Source organism: Oncorhynchus gorbuscha, linkage group LG13, assembly GCF_021184085.1.
Source record: "Oncorhynchus gorbuscha isolate QuinsamMale2020 ecotype Even-year linkage group LG13, OgorEven_v1.0, whole genome shotgun sequence".
Classification (NCBI taxonomy): domain Eukaryota; kingdom Metazoa; phylum Chordata; class Actinopteri; order Salmoniformes; family Salmonidae; genus Oncorhynchus; species Oncorhynchus gorbuscha.
The window spans coordinates 73,870,463-73,884,020 of NC_060185.1; the positions used below are offsets into that span (position 1 = coordinate 73,870,463).

Sequence of the window (13,558 nt, forward strand, 5' to 3'; positions counted from 1 at the left end):
ACACAGACAGTAGCCTACCCTATTCACAACATATGCAGGCCTGGCTGTGAATTAGGTACAATGAATCAAGAAGGTGCCCATTGGTGAATAGCCTACCAACTGAACCTATCACTCTATTATTAGGTTACATCTCGTTACAATTTCCTTGCCTTCTGATGTGACTTTCAGTGATTTGCGTATGTAGAATGTTTATTTTTAGGCATCAGATTCCAGGTATTCAAGGTGATTCGGCGCTACTGTTATCTGTCTGCTGACCAGATAATTCCGTCCTCTTACATTTACCGCTGCCCAATAGCCCTGTATTACAACCGGTACGCTATGAATGAAATAAATCCCACATGCCGAGAGTTGACAGAGGTAGACCTTTCGTTTATCAGCATACTATTTTGTCTAGTCCGTTGCGCTCCAAAAACGGATTACATTTAGACCTACAATATGCACAATACCGGTTTGGAGTCTGTAGTCTCGTTTCTCTGGCCAAACAGACAGAATAACTAAACAAACGTGTTCATTCATTGACACAAAGCGCACCAGTGCCTGTGAGTCTAACCTTCCTAGCCTATAAATCTAAGGTGCTAACCATTACAAACACATTCCTAAAGAAAAGATGACCAAATTATAGGCAAACACTCAAAATAACATCACTGCCTGGATAGGCTATATGTTCATGTTCTGGCCAAACCCTTAACATATACATATGCTCACCAAAGACAGGGTAAGACCATTATATATCCACCACAGACTGAATAAATAGAAAACTAACAAAACTGGTCTTGGTAATGCCTATTGATGCCGGATGATGCAGGTGATGAGCACGGCCATAATCAGGTTATGCTCCATCTGAAATCACACCCTACTAATACCTGTAAGTGTCTAGGAAATAAATCACCATTATGTTTTTTAAAAATCATTTTTATAATTGACTGTTATCCATGACAATCAGTGTCTAATTAGTCTCCTGTGTTTACCATTGTAATAGCCTATGGGAGGTTACCACTTATGCATTGGTTATTAACTGACTTAAATAATGATTAAAGTATTTATACCTGTTGAAAAACCTTCAATAGACAGGTAAAAATCTAATTTGTAATGCAACAGCAGCCTACACTAATGCCACACGCTGGTTTATTGGTAGGCTACAGAACTAGGAAATAGCAAAAAGAAGTGTGTTAATTTGTAATAGTAGAAACATTTATGTTGCAATTAAACATTCTTTAAAAAGGAACAATTTACAGATGTCCAATGTGTTCCTTTTCAGAATCAAGCGTGTGGAAACATTGTGCAGGAGCTGCCCATAAGTTGGTGCTACCAACGGACCAATAGAAATTATCTTATGATGTCTGCTGACAGAGTGCTAGCCAATCACATAGCAGCTCATGATCTGTGCCCACTCTTCTGGGCAGCGTTTGCACTGCAGCAGGGATGTCTGCTCTGACAAGACCATACCGCATGGTTCTGAGAGGAAATAACCACTGCACAAATTCACGAGTGGTTAGTCATATTCACCCAAATTGACATTACACAATAGGTGTATGAACATGTTACATGTTTTGAGAGATATGTTATAGAGTAGTCAACTTAGTTGTAAATAGGTGCAGCCCTTCAGCCTAAACTCCTAAAGAGAAAAATAATAATTGAATGCTAACCAACCTGTTTCTTTCTCTGCCGTACAGATACAATAACAATGCATTGCTTCATGGGTGATTTTCTGGCACATTTCAACTGCCTTTAACCATTGGGGCCCTATTCAATGAAACAAAATACCATAATGGCACTTTCTGATGCATGTACTAATCAAAACAACACTTTCAAACTCTACAGCATTGTAATTGAAGCATGTGTTCTCACTATGCAGGTGACCTCCCTCTCTCTCTCATCACATTTCTTGAATGGGCTACTGTATGTTGAGGCCTACCAAATACCAATGGGAAATAGAGGAAAGTTTTAATGGTAGGCTGCTGCAGTCTATTGACTACTGTGTGATGAAATAGTTGCAGGGGCGGCCTCTGTAGCTGCCAGTACTAACAAACTCAGAGGAAGTGCACCTTAGTCCAGCGAGGACAAAACCCCTGGGGAAAGTGAGGACAGATGATAAGCTCTTTTGGGAACGACTGCAAAGAATCAAGCTTACGCAAACCTTGCCTCGTTGTTATAACAAGGCTTGCTCTTTGCTATTGGGGTGTTCAATCCAAACGGGAGAAAAATGTCATGGTTGACTCAGCATGTCTGGGAATGGCATCTGATCTTCAAATCACTGCTTCGGCTTCAGGGGGCAGTGTGCTTAACTTGAAAAACAGCATATAGCTACCCTCACATAATTGCTAATTAAACTACCCTCACTTGCCATTAGCTCCTGCAAATACCCTCCCCCTCAGGACAAATGTTTTTGGTTGAATCTCCGTGAATTTATCAAATCTCCCACTGGGCACACCATGTCATTTCAAGGTTGATAATTGGGTAATATTTGGTTGCGATGTTTATTCAATGAGATTACAATCACTCAAATGGGAATACAATTTCAGATATTTTCTTTATTTACACAACAAATTGTGATATCACTGTTCATCTAATAGCACAACCACATGACCTGTGTTGCAGTTGAGATTACATTAAAAGTGCATGGTGCAAGTGATCAATAGCGTTCAAGATTCTGCACAGATCATTACAGCAATTGTGAAGATTTTCACAGACCTGCGACAACCTATGCACACTAGCTTGAACATATGATTACATAAGAATACCTTTATAGTTACAGTAACCTCAATGTGGCCATGGATGTGTTTCTCATTTTAAGGTTGAATGTTACTTTAATTTGTAAGAGCCTTCATTTAAGGCTATTTTCTGTATTACAAAAGTAGCATTTAATTGTATTTGTTGACAATGCAACCAAATATCAACATTTAAAGGAGATGTATCTACTGCTTGCATAGTTTCACCTGAGCCACTGGCTTCATCCCATTCTTTAACTTGTATTTGTGGTTGAGTTATAATTTATTTTCTTCTATTTTGTTTTTATTTGGGTGGGGTGGGGGGGGTGTAGATCAGCTTTAATATTGTAAATAGATTGTGGCTTCTATCAATGTTATTGGTTGAGAGAATGCCAAGAGTGTGCAAAGTTGTCATTAAGGCAAAGGGTGGCTACTTTGAAGAATCTCAAATCTCAAATATAATTGGATTGGTTTAACACTTTTGTGGTTACTACATCATTCCATATATGTTATGTCATAGTTTTGATGTCTTCACTATTATTCTACAATGTAGAAAATAGTAAAAATGAAGAAAAACCCTTGAATGAGTAGGTGTCCAAACTTTTGACTGGTACTGTACATTTAAAAATATATATATTCCTTCTTTATTATTTTCCCCTAACCCGACTACCCCTCCCGTAATTGGAGTAAACTAATGGGACAACAATACTTATGCTTTCACTTCCAGCTTATACATACTACACACATTTCACAGACAGTATATTTTACAGTAGTTATATTGTTTGTTTTAGTCCCACCCGTCAGCTAAGCTCAACCCCTCCCATCTATCTCTGAAGACCATGCAGTCTAGCTGCCATATATTTTTCCACTCAAAATATAATTTGTTAAAGGGTTTCTTTTGAATTTTGGTAATGAGGCCATTTACAGTGCATTCGGAAAGTATTTAGACCCCTTGACTTTTTCCACATTTTGTTACATTACAGCCTTATTTTAAAATTGATTTAATTGTTTTTTCCCTCATCAATCTACACGCAATTACCCATAATGACAAAGCAAAAACAGTGATTTAGATTTTTTTGCAAATTTATAAAAAATATAAAACTGAAATATCACATTTATGTAAGTATTCAGACCCTTTACTCAGTACTTTGTTGAAGCATCTTTGGCAGCAAATACAGATTCGAGTCTTCTTCTACATCTGCATTGCTTGCTGTTTGGGGTTTTAGGCTGGGTTTATGCACAGCACCTTGTGACATCGGCTGATGTAAACAGGGCTTTATAAATACATTTGATTGATTCCTGGGTATGACGTTACAAGCTTGACACACCTGTATTTGGGGATTCTTATCTGCAGATACTCTCAAGCTCTGTCAGGTTGGATGGGGAGGGTCACTGCACAGCTATTTTCAGGTCTCTCCAGTAATGTTCGATCGCATTCAAGTCCAGGCTCTGGCTGGGCCACTCAAGGACATTCTGAAACTTGTCCCGAAGCCACTCTTTTGTTGTCTTGGCTGTGTACTTAAGGTCGTTGTCCTGCTGGAAGGTGAACATTCCACCCAATCTGAGGTCCTGAACACTCTGGAGCAGGTTTTCATCAAGGATCTCTCTGTACTTTGCTCCGTTCATCTTTCCCTGGATCCTGACTAGTCTCCCAGTCCCTGCCACTGAAAAACATCCCCACAGCAGGATGCTGCCACCTCCATGCTTCAACTTAGAAATGGTGCCAGGTTTCCTCCAGATGTGACACTTGGCTATTCAGGCCAAAGAGTTCAATCTTGGTTTCATCAGACCAGAGAATCTTGTTTCTCATTATCTGAGAGTCCTTTAGGTGCCTTTTGGCAAACTCCAAGCGATCTGTCATTTGCGGAGTGTCTTCCGTCTGGCCACGCTAACATAAAGGCCTGATTGGTGGAGTGCTGCTGAGATGGTTATTCTCCTGGAAGGTTCTATGCCTTTCCAAATCATGTCCAATCAATTGAATTTACCACAGGTGGACTCCAATCAAGTTGTAAAAACACTCCAAGGATGATCAATAGAAACAGGATGCACCTGAGCTCAATTTCAAGTCTCATACTTATGTAAATAAGGTATTTCTGTTTTTAATGTTTAATACATTTGCAAACATTTCAAAAACCTGTTTTAGCTTCGTCATTAGGGGGTATTGTGCTAGATTGATGTCAATGTTTTATTTAATCCATTTTAGAATAAGGCTGTAACATAACAAAATGTAGAAAAGGGGAAGGGGTCTGAATACTTTCCCGAAGGCACTGTATGTATATACTTCCCCAGAGTCAGATGAACTAAAGGATACCATTTTTATGTCTGTGTCCGTTATGAAGGAGGTTAGAGGTAGTTTTGCGCATCAATGCTAACTAGCATTAGGAAGTCTGGATATTTACTAGGATGCTAGAGACAAAAATGATATCCACTAGTTCACCTGACTCTGGGGAAGTAGATAAAGACCCTCATTGTCAAAGTCCCAAAGTATTCCTTTAACTTGTGGAGAAGTTAATAGGCTATTTATTGTATTTCAGAAGTGATTTCAAAAGTAATATTGAATTATGTTTGGTTGTCAACACAACCAAATGTAATCATTTTAAAGGGGATTTATTTTCTGCTTGGATAGTTCCATCTGTGCCACTGACTTAGTCTGTCTTTAATTCCAGTTTTTCTACAAATTAATAATTGATATGTTGGATTCACGTCTCCATCTCAACCAACAATCAAAGTTAAACAATAGGATCAAATAAAAAGTTAAATGCACTTTAAATCAAATTTGATTTGATTTAGTCCGATTCTTTAACTTAGATTTTTGATTGAGACGGAGACGTGAATCCAACGTATCAATGTTATACTGTAAATGACAGTAAGTAACATTCAACCTTAAAATGAGTAACACATTCATGGCCACGTTTTGAGGTTTGACGCCTACCAGAGCTTAAATACTTAGACCTATTTTATTGTCTATTTTAGTTGAATTCTGGGTTGAATTGGAACAATAGCTGTTGATGACCTAAAATAGTATAATTTATGATATATGAGTGAGTATTGTCCCATTTCATTTGCTCTGATAAACCTACCCTTTGGAATGACTTGGATAACAACAGTGAAACTATTTAGTTTTTAAGAGGAGATCTCTCAACAAACATTCTTATAATAGCGCATTGTAATAGTGACAAATATCATAACTAAGCAGGACAGGGCTTGGTTAAAACCTTGGATGAGTGACCAAAGTGTTGCCCAGCCTATAGTTTTTTTTTCTGATAGTGGATATAATGATCTGATGTGGTTTTAATGAAGGTACACATTTTACGTATTGTCTATGTTGAAATTTGGTTACCATGATGGCATAATTCTGTGGTTAAAATTTCAACCTTAAAACAACAGTTTACTTTGACTTACATTGACAAATGATGTTGAAACAAACAAAGAATCTCAGTCCTGGGCACATACAGCATTTTGGCAACAGACACTTGTTCTTTTGGAGTTAGTCAACAAAGTGGCACTGTGACATTTTGATGATGGTTTGACATTAAATAGATTCATTCACAAGATCACTTTGAGGTCACCGTTCAGTGGCAATAGAATGCATGATGTGGCTAACTGAAAATAATTTTACATTCAAATGTCTCGATATTTTTACGTTTATAAAGAGGACACTATTTGTTCTCTGTGTGGTCCTAGGTATAAACCTGATGAGACATTGCCCAATGAGAGAAAAAAAAACAAGGGACTGTTTTTGCTCAGCATAGCGTTATTAACTATCTCATTCCCAATTTTTAAAGGAACAGAATCAGAACTGGGAATGAAAGTGATCTACAGTATACTGTTCTGGAACATAACCATTATTTTAAACCCGTTAATAACATTATTTTAGTTCTGGGCATTTTCTTCCCACTCCCACAAAAGATGAAAAAAGTGCCTATGCAAAGCCCTCTCTCTGTCAATCAGGAACTTCTTTCAGTGTCTTCCTGCCAGTTGAAAATCTTTGCCAGTGTGTGTGTGTCTACGCAACCTGCCTTTCCCCTCCCGAAGCATAGCAGTAGCCTACTGATGTTACAAGCGTGATTCAGAAGATAGGGAGAGATTTTTTTTATTATAGAAGAATGGATTAACTTTTTCAATGATAGTTAGGGACAGTGGTGTCTATTCATGGTTGCCAAGGGAAGCCAGGCTTCCCTAAAAAATGGGTTAGGGTTAGAAATAGAAAAAAACATATCATAATTTATATTTCGTGTCTCTGTGTTTCATAATTTGTCTTCAATTTGCAAGAGGCTGAATGTATCTCACCAGAGAAAGCATCTGAGTGAGCGAAATAGCTCCCCTCTGTCTCTGTATGTGTAGGCCATCTATCTGATGCTGTCTGGTCAAAAAGAGTATGACATTGTTGCATTAAATGCAAGGGAAGCCAGTGAGCATTTGGCCTCCCTTGATCATTGTTTAAATAAAATAATAGCCAATCAGCATTGAGCTTAAATTAGTGAGCTCAACTGTGAATTGTCCTGGCACACATAAAAAAGTGTCAAGGGAAGCCAGTTTGGATTTGGCTTGACTCCTATCACATCACATTGCGAGAAATATGTCAGAAACAACTTGATTTTTTGCATCTCAATGTATTGTCCTCCGGTGGCTAGCTAGCTAGCTTGAATTATCCCTTTCCTAAATTAGCCATGGATGGAGATAGGGATTTGGACTTTTACTTAATTCTCCGTTCTGGCCAGTGATTATAACGGTGATTCTGATCCAACCATAAATTCATACATTGTGCCACTGGACTGAGAGGATGGAAGTTCAAATCAAATTACATTTAATTGATCACAAATGCCTAATACAACAAGTGTAGACCTTACTGTGAAAATCTGAAATAAATCATTCTCTACTATTATTCTGACATTTCACATTCTTAAAATAAAGTGGTGATCCTAACTGATCTTAGACAGGGAATTTTTACTCTGATTAAATGTCAGGAATTGTGAAAAACTGAGTTTAAATGTATTTCACTATGGTGTATGTAAACGTACGACTTCAACTGTACGTATAGGTAGGGGTAAAGTGACTATGCATCAATAATTAGCAGAGAGTCGCAGCAGCGTAATAAATTAATAAATAGGAGGGTCAATGCAAATAGTCCAAGTAGCCATTTGATTAGCATTCTTATGTCTTAGGGTAGAAACTGTTAAGAAGCCATTTGGACCTAGACTTGGCTCTACGGTACCCGCTTGCCGTGCGGTAGCAGAGAGAACAGTCTATGACTTGGGTGGCATGAGTCTTTGGCAATTTTTAAGGGCTTCCTCTGATGCCACTAGTTAGGATGCTCTCGATGGTGCAGCTGTATAACTTTTTGAAGATCTGAGGACCCATGCCAAATCTTTTCAGTCTCCTGAGGAGAAATAGGCATTGTTCTGTGTGCTTCACAACTGTCTTGGTGTGTTTGGACCATGATAGTTTGTTGGTGATGTGGACAGCTCTAAACCTGCTCCATCACAGACCCGGCGATGAGAATGGGGGCGTGCTCGGCCCTCCTTTTCCTTTAGTCCACAATCATCTCCTTTGTTTTGATCACGTTGAGGGAGAGGTTGTTGTCCTGGCACCACACTGCCAGGTCTCATCGTTGTCGGTGATCAGGCCTACCACCGTTGTGTCGTCTGCAAGCTTATTGTTGGTGTTTAAGTCATGCTTGGCCACACAGTCGTGGGTGAGCAGGGAGTACAGGAGGGCCTAACCACGCACACCTAAGGGGCTCCCATGTTGTGTTGTTGCCTACCCTTACCACCTGGGGGCGGTCTGTCAGGAAATCCAGGATCTAGTTGCAGTGGGAGGCGTTTAATCCCAGGGTCCTTAGCTTAGTGATGAGCATTGAGGGCACTATGGTGTTGAATACTGAGCTGTAGTCAATGAACAGCATTCCCACTTAGGTGGTCCTATTGCCCAGGTGGGAAAGGGCAGTGTGGAGTGCAATAGAGATTGTGTCATCCGTGGATCTGTTGGGGTGGTATGCAAATTGGAGTGGGTCTAGGGTTTCTGGGATAATGGTGTTGATGTGAGCCATGAACAGCCTTTCAGTATGTAACTAGCTAACGCATTTTATTCAGGTAGCCTAGGACAACAAAAAATAAAAATGTGTACTGTATGACACCTTTTAAGCAACACGAAAGAGAGAATGATGGCATTGGCGTTTCTCTACCTGTAGGGTGAGACAACATGTTTTTTTCTATTTGCACACACACACACACACACACACACACACACACACACACACACACACACACACACACACACACACACACACACACACACACACACACACACACACACACACACACACACACACACACACACACACACACACACACACACACAAATCAGAACAATGGACAGCCACATCATAGTTAGCTTATGTTGATTGGACTAAATAGTTTTTGGTATATTTTAGTTTTCACTGTATTAGACTAATAAGCATAAGTGATTTGATGATGTTGAAATGTGGAAATGGTGCTGGAATAGGGGAGGCAGCTCCTGTTTTCTTTGCAACTTGCTGTAACTCTGTGGTTCTATTTTAAAAGCTATTTAGTGGTCCGAAAATGTCGGATACATTAGCTTGCTTGCCCATGCTATAGGTCATGTAACTCTTTGTTACATGCAATATGCTTTGCGGACTTCACTGGACAGCGGTTGCTCTCCAGTATTGTGAACAAAGGTGTGGTTTAATTTGTTCTGCCATGGTGTCTTCTTATTGTCCCTGCCTTCGTCCTATATATCACAGTAGCAAGGCATATGAACTAACAGGTTATAGAGCAAATAACACAATTATCACAACACAGGTTCTAATATGGCTTTTTTTGGGGGCTTTGCCTCCCCCCGTGATTTTAACCATGCACTGCTACTGGTTAGGGATACATAGTTATCACAGTTGACATTTGATTTATTGACTACAAAATTGTAAGACAGGTTTTTAATTTCGGTGCTGCTCTGACCACATAAGCTTGTTTGTTAGCTAGCTATCTCTGGTCCAACGTTAAGTCAACTCTTAAGTTGAAAGACATTCAAAGTTCCTCCATAGAAGCCGCTCCTCCGTAGGTATAATGCTGTGGGCCTAATTCAAATGATGCATGTCATAACAAGATGCCCAGTGCTTCAAGCCAAGCCTCCTCCTCCACCCTCACTCACCCTCTCCCTACCCGCAAAATTTCAGCTGCCTCTTGTCTTTCTGTCATGCATGTAAACATCTCACTGATCTATAGCTTACCTTCTCCATCGCAAGCTGCTCTATCCGCACTGCATGATTGGTGAAGTAATTTAATGTTGAGTTAAATGTAAAAAAAATGTCCTAACTTGTTAAAACTTCTCAGGGCTGCAATCCCGTTAACGGGATCGATATGACAACAGCCAGTGAAAGTGCAGGGCGCCAAAATTCAAAACAACAGAAATCTCACAATTAAAATTCCTCAAACATACATGTATCTTATACCATTTTAAAGGCATTCTTGTTGTTAATCCCACCACAGTGTCCGATTTCAAATAGGCTTTACAGCAAAAGCACCACAAACGATTATGTTAGGTCACCACCAACTCACAGAAATACCCAGCCATTTTTCCAACCAAAGAGTCACAAAAAGCACAAATAGAGATTAAATGAATCACTAACCTTTGATGATCTTCATCAGATGACACTCATAGGACTTCATGTTACACAATACATGTATGTTTTGTTTGATAAAGTTCATATTTAAAAAAATCTCAGTATACATTGGCGTGTTACGTTCACTAGTTCCAAAAACATCCAGTGATATTGCAGAGCTACATCATTTTACAGCAATACTCATTATATATGTTGACAAAAATCCAATTCTTAGACATGGAAATAGAGATATACCTCTCCTTAATGCAACCGCTGTGTCAGATTTAAAAAAAACTTAACAGAAAAAGCAAACCATGCAATAATCTGAGTCAGAGCTCAGAAATAAAATAAAATAATCCACCATGCTGTAGTCAACAGAAATCAGAAATAACATTATACATATTCCCTTACCTTTGATGATCTTCATCAGAATGCACTCCCAGGAATTGCAGTTCCACAATAAATGCTTGATTTGTTCGATAATGTCCATTATTTATGTCCAAGTAGCTACTTTTGTTTGCGCATTTAGTACACAAATCAAAATGCTCGTGCAGGTCCATCCGAACGTCGGACGAAAACTTCAAAAAGTTATATTACAGGTCGAAGAAACTTGTAGAATCAATATAATCAATCTTTAGGATGTTGTTATCATAAATCTTCAATAACGTTCCAACCAGAGAATTCCGATGTCTGTAGAGAAGCCATGGAATGCAGGTCCCTATCAAGTGAAATTCACGTGACCAGGACCTGGCTCTCTGCCAGACAACTGACTCAAACAGCTTCCATCCGGCTCCACAACACAGTAGAAGACTCATTCAAGTTTCTAAAGACGGTGGACATCTAGTGGAAGCCCTAGGAAGTGCAACTTGATCCATATCCCACTGTGTATTCAATAGGGGCTGGGTTGAAAATCGACCAACCTCAGATTTTCCACTTCCTGTTTGGATTTCTTCTCAGGTTTTTGCCTGCCATATGAGTTCTGTTATACTCACAGATATAATTCAAACTGTTTTAGAAACTTCCGAGTGTTTTCTATCCAATGCTAATAATAATATGCATATATTAGCAACTGGGACTGAGGAGCAGGCGGTTTACTCTGGGCACCTTTCATCCAAGCTACCCAATACTGCCCCTGCAGATTAGTACATGGGGCCCTGACCGCAAGTTTGGGAACCACTGTAATAACCTCTCTCTCTCTCTCTCTCTCTCTCTCTCTCTCTCTCTCTCTCTCTCTCTCTCTCTCTCTCTCTCTCTCTCTCTCTCTCTCTCTCTCTCTCTCTCTCTCTACTTGCTTCCTCTCGCTCTTTGTCTCCTCTGCTTCCTCCTGAATGCATTGCAGCCTGCCTCAGCCTCGCCAGGTATTATGAGAACTTAGTAGCCTCTTTTTTTACTCCTGTTGAGGTAGACTCCATTTAATGTTAGCTTCTTACTCCATCCTAGCTGGCTAATACATAGTCGGAGCCCTTCAACGTTACTGCAATATAAGTTTCTGCCGGAAGCTAGCCACCTGACTGACTGCCACATCTATAAGCGACTATTTACCAGTTGTGCACTTGTTATCCGAGAGCCGTTTTTTGTTTGTTTGGAAGATGTCTATAGACACGGGCGGAGGCGCAGGACGGTTTTAAAATAGCATTTTGTCCGGCATCTCGCAAATACACTGTCAGAAACTTCTCTGCTTGCTTGCTTGAACCGACTCCGTGCTAGGGTAGTTAATTTCATGTCTATGGCCCTCGGCCTGTGCCACGAGAGGGTGGAGTTAGCCATTTGAGAGAGTGGTGAATGTGCTACTAAAGATAAATCCAGGGAAAGCAGGCGAACATAACAAACATACCACTATCCACTCATTCGCAAAGAGGCAGGCGCAACTCGAACTTAGTCAGATCAAGAATATAAGCGTTCTGAGCTGATTGACCCTGGGAGCAATATTTAGATGTTGATCTATATATTTTTTTATGATTGTGTACAAAATATATATTTGTATTATTTAAAAAAAAAATAGAAAAAATTACAGAGGTCCGGTCCTCGTTGTCCTCACATGTAGTTACGGCCTTGGCCCCTGTGTGTGTGTAGGCCCCTGTGTGTATGCCCTTGTGTGTGTGCATGTGTCTGCTTGTGTAAGCAAGAGTATAAGTATGAGTGTATGGCTCTGTGCCAGCAAGTGACCAAACAACACACAGATCAGTCCATAATGTTGTCTACTTACAGTACAGCTGGCTGGTCTTAATGTCCGACACACTGTGGCTGCCTGACACTGAAGTACACATATATTCCATTTACCTGCTGAGTCATTCCCAGTCAATCCCCCCACAAAATTCACCATTGCTCAGAGTCAGTGATGGTTGCTCAGGTTGTGTAGTGTATTCAGTCATTGAAACCCTCAGTGGACTTCCAAGCAATCGGACACCATCCTCTTGAGCGACTGCATGCCATTGTAGGATCAGTTGTTTCATGCAATTCTGAAGGAAGAGCTGTAGACCTCTACAAACCGTGATGAGATAGATACCATGTTAGCTTACTGCATGGACATACAATGAGAATACAAAACATTAAGAACACCTGCTCTTTCCATGACATTGACAGACCAGGTGAATCCAGGTGAAAGCTATGATCCCTTATAGATGTCACTTGTTAAATTCACTTCAATTAATGTAGATGAAGGGGAGGAGGTTAAAGAAGGATTTTTAGGCCTTGAGACAATTGAGACATGGATTGTGTATGTGTGCCATTCAGAGGGTGAATGGGCAAGACAAAATATTTAAGTGCCTTTGGACCGGGTGTGGAAGTAGGTACCAGGCCCACCGGTTTCTGTCATGAACTGCAACGCACATTGCTTATCTATCCAATTGTTTCAGACCTACAGCAGTTCCTAGGGTTAGTCTTTGGACAATACCCAGTATTATCTTGCCATCACATTCCAACTTCCTAAGGAACCTTACTCTCCCCTCAGTAGCTAATACTACATAGTCACTGATTGTGACTTTCTGACAAAGGTTAGAATGTTCCTTTCGCAAAGGTTAGGCCAGCTAGCTGGTCCCCAATGAGTTATGGTATCGACTACTGGGAGCAATGTTTTACATGCTGCTTTTCCCAGACGGATAGGATGCGATGATGGTGATTGCTGCTGACTGCATCGACCCAGAGCCTACCTCTGGCTTGATGTTGTCACCCAGCAGTACACCTGGATGGAGGATACAGAGAGGGAGATGTGGGGGGACTTTGCCATCTTGTC

At 40.1% G+C, this 13,558-nt stretch overlaps 1 protein-coding gene across 1 annotated transcript in view; it reads left to right on the forward strand.

Moving 5' to 3' along the window:
• The window catches only part of elovl6 (ELOVL fatty acid elongase 6), a 31,220-nt gene that overhangs the window by 511 nt on the left and 17,151 nt on the right, over positions 1–13,558 (forward strand). The gene's annotated exons all lie outside the window — the stretch shown is intronic.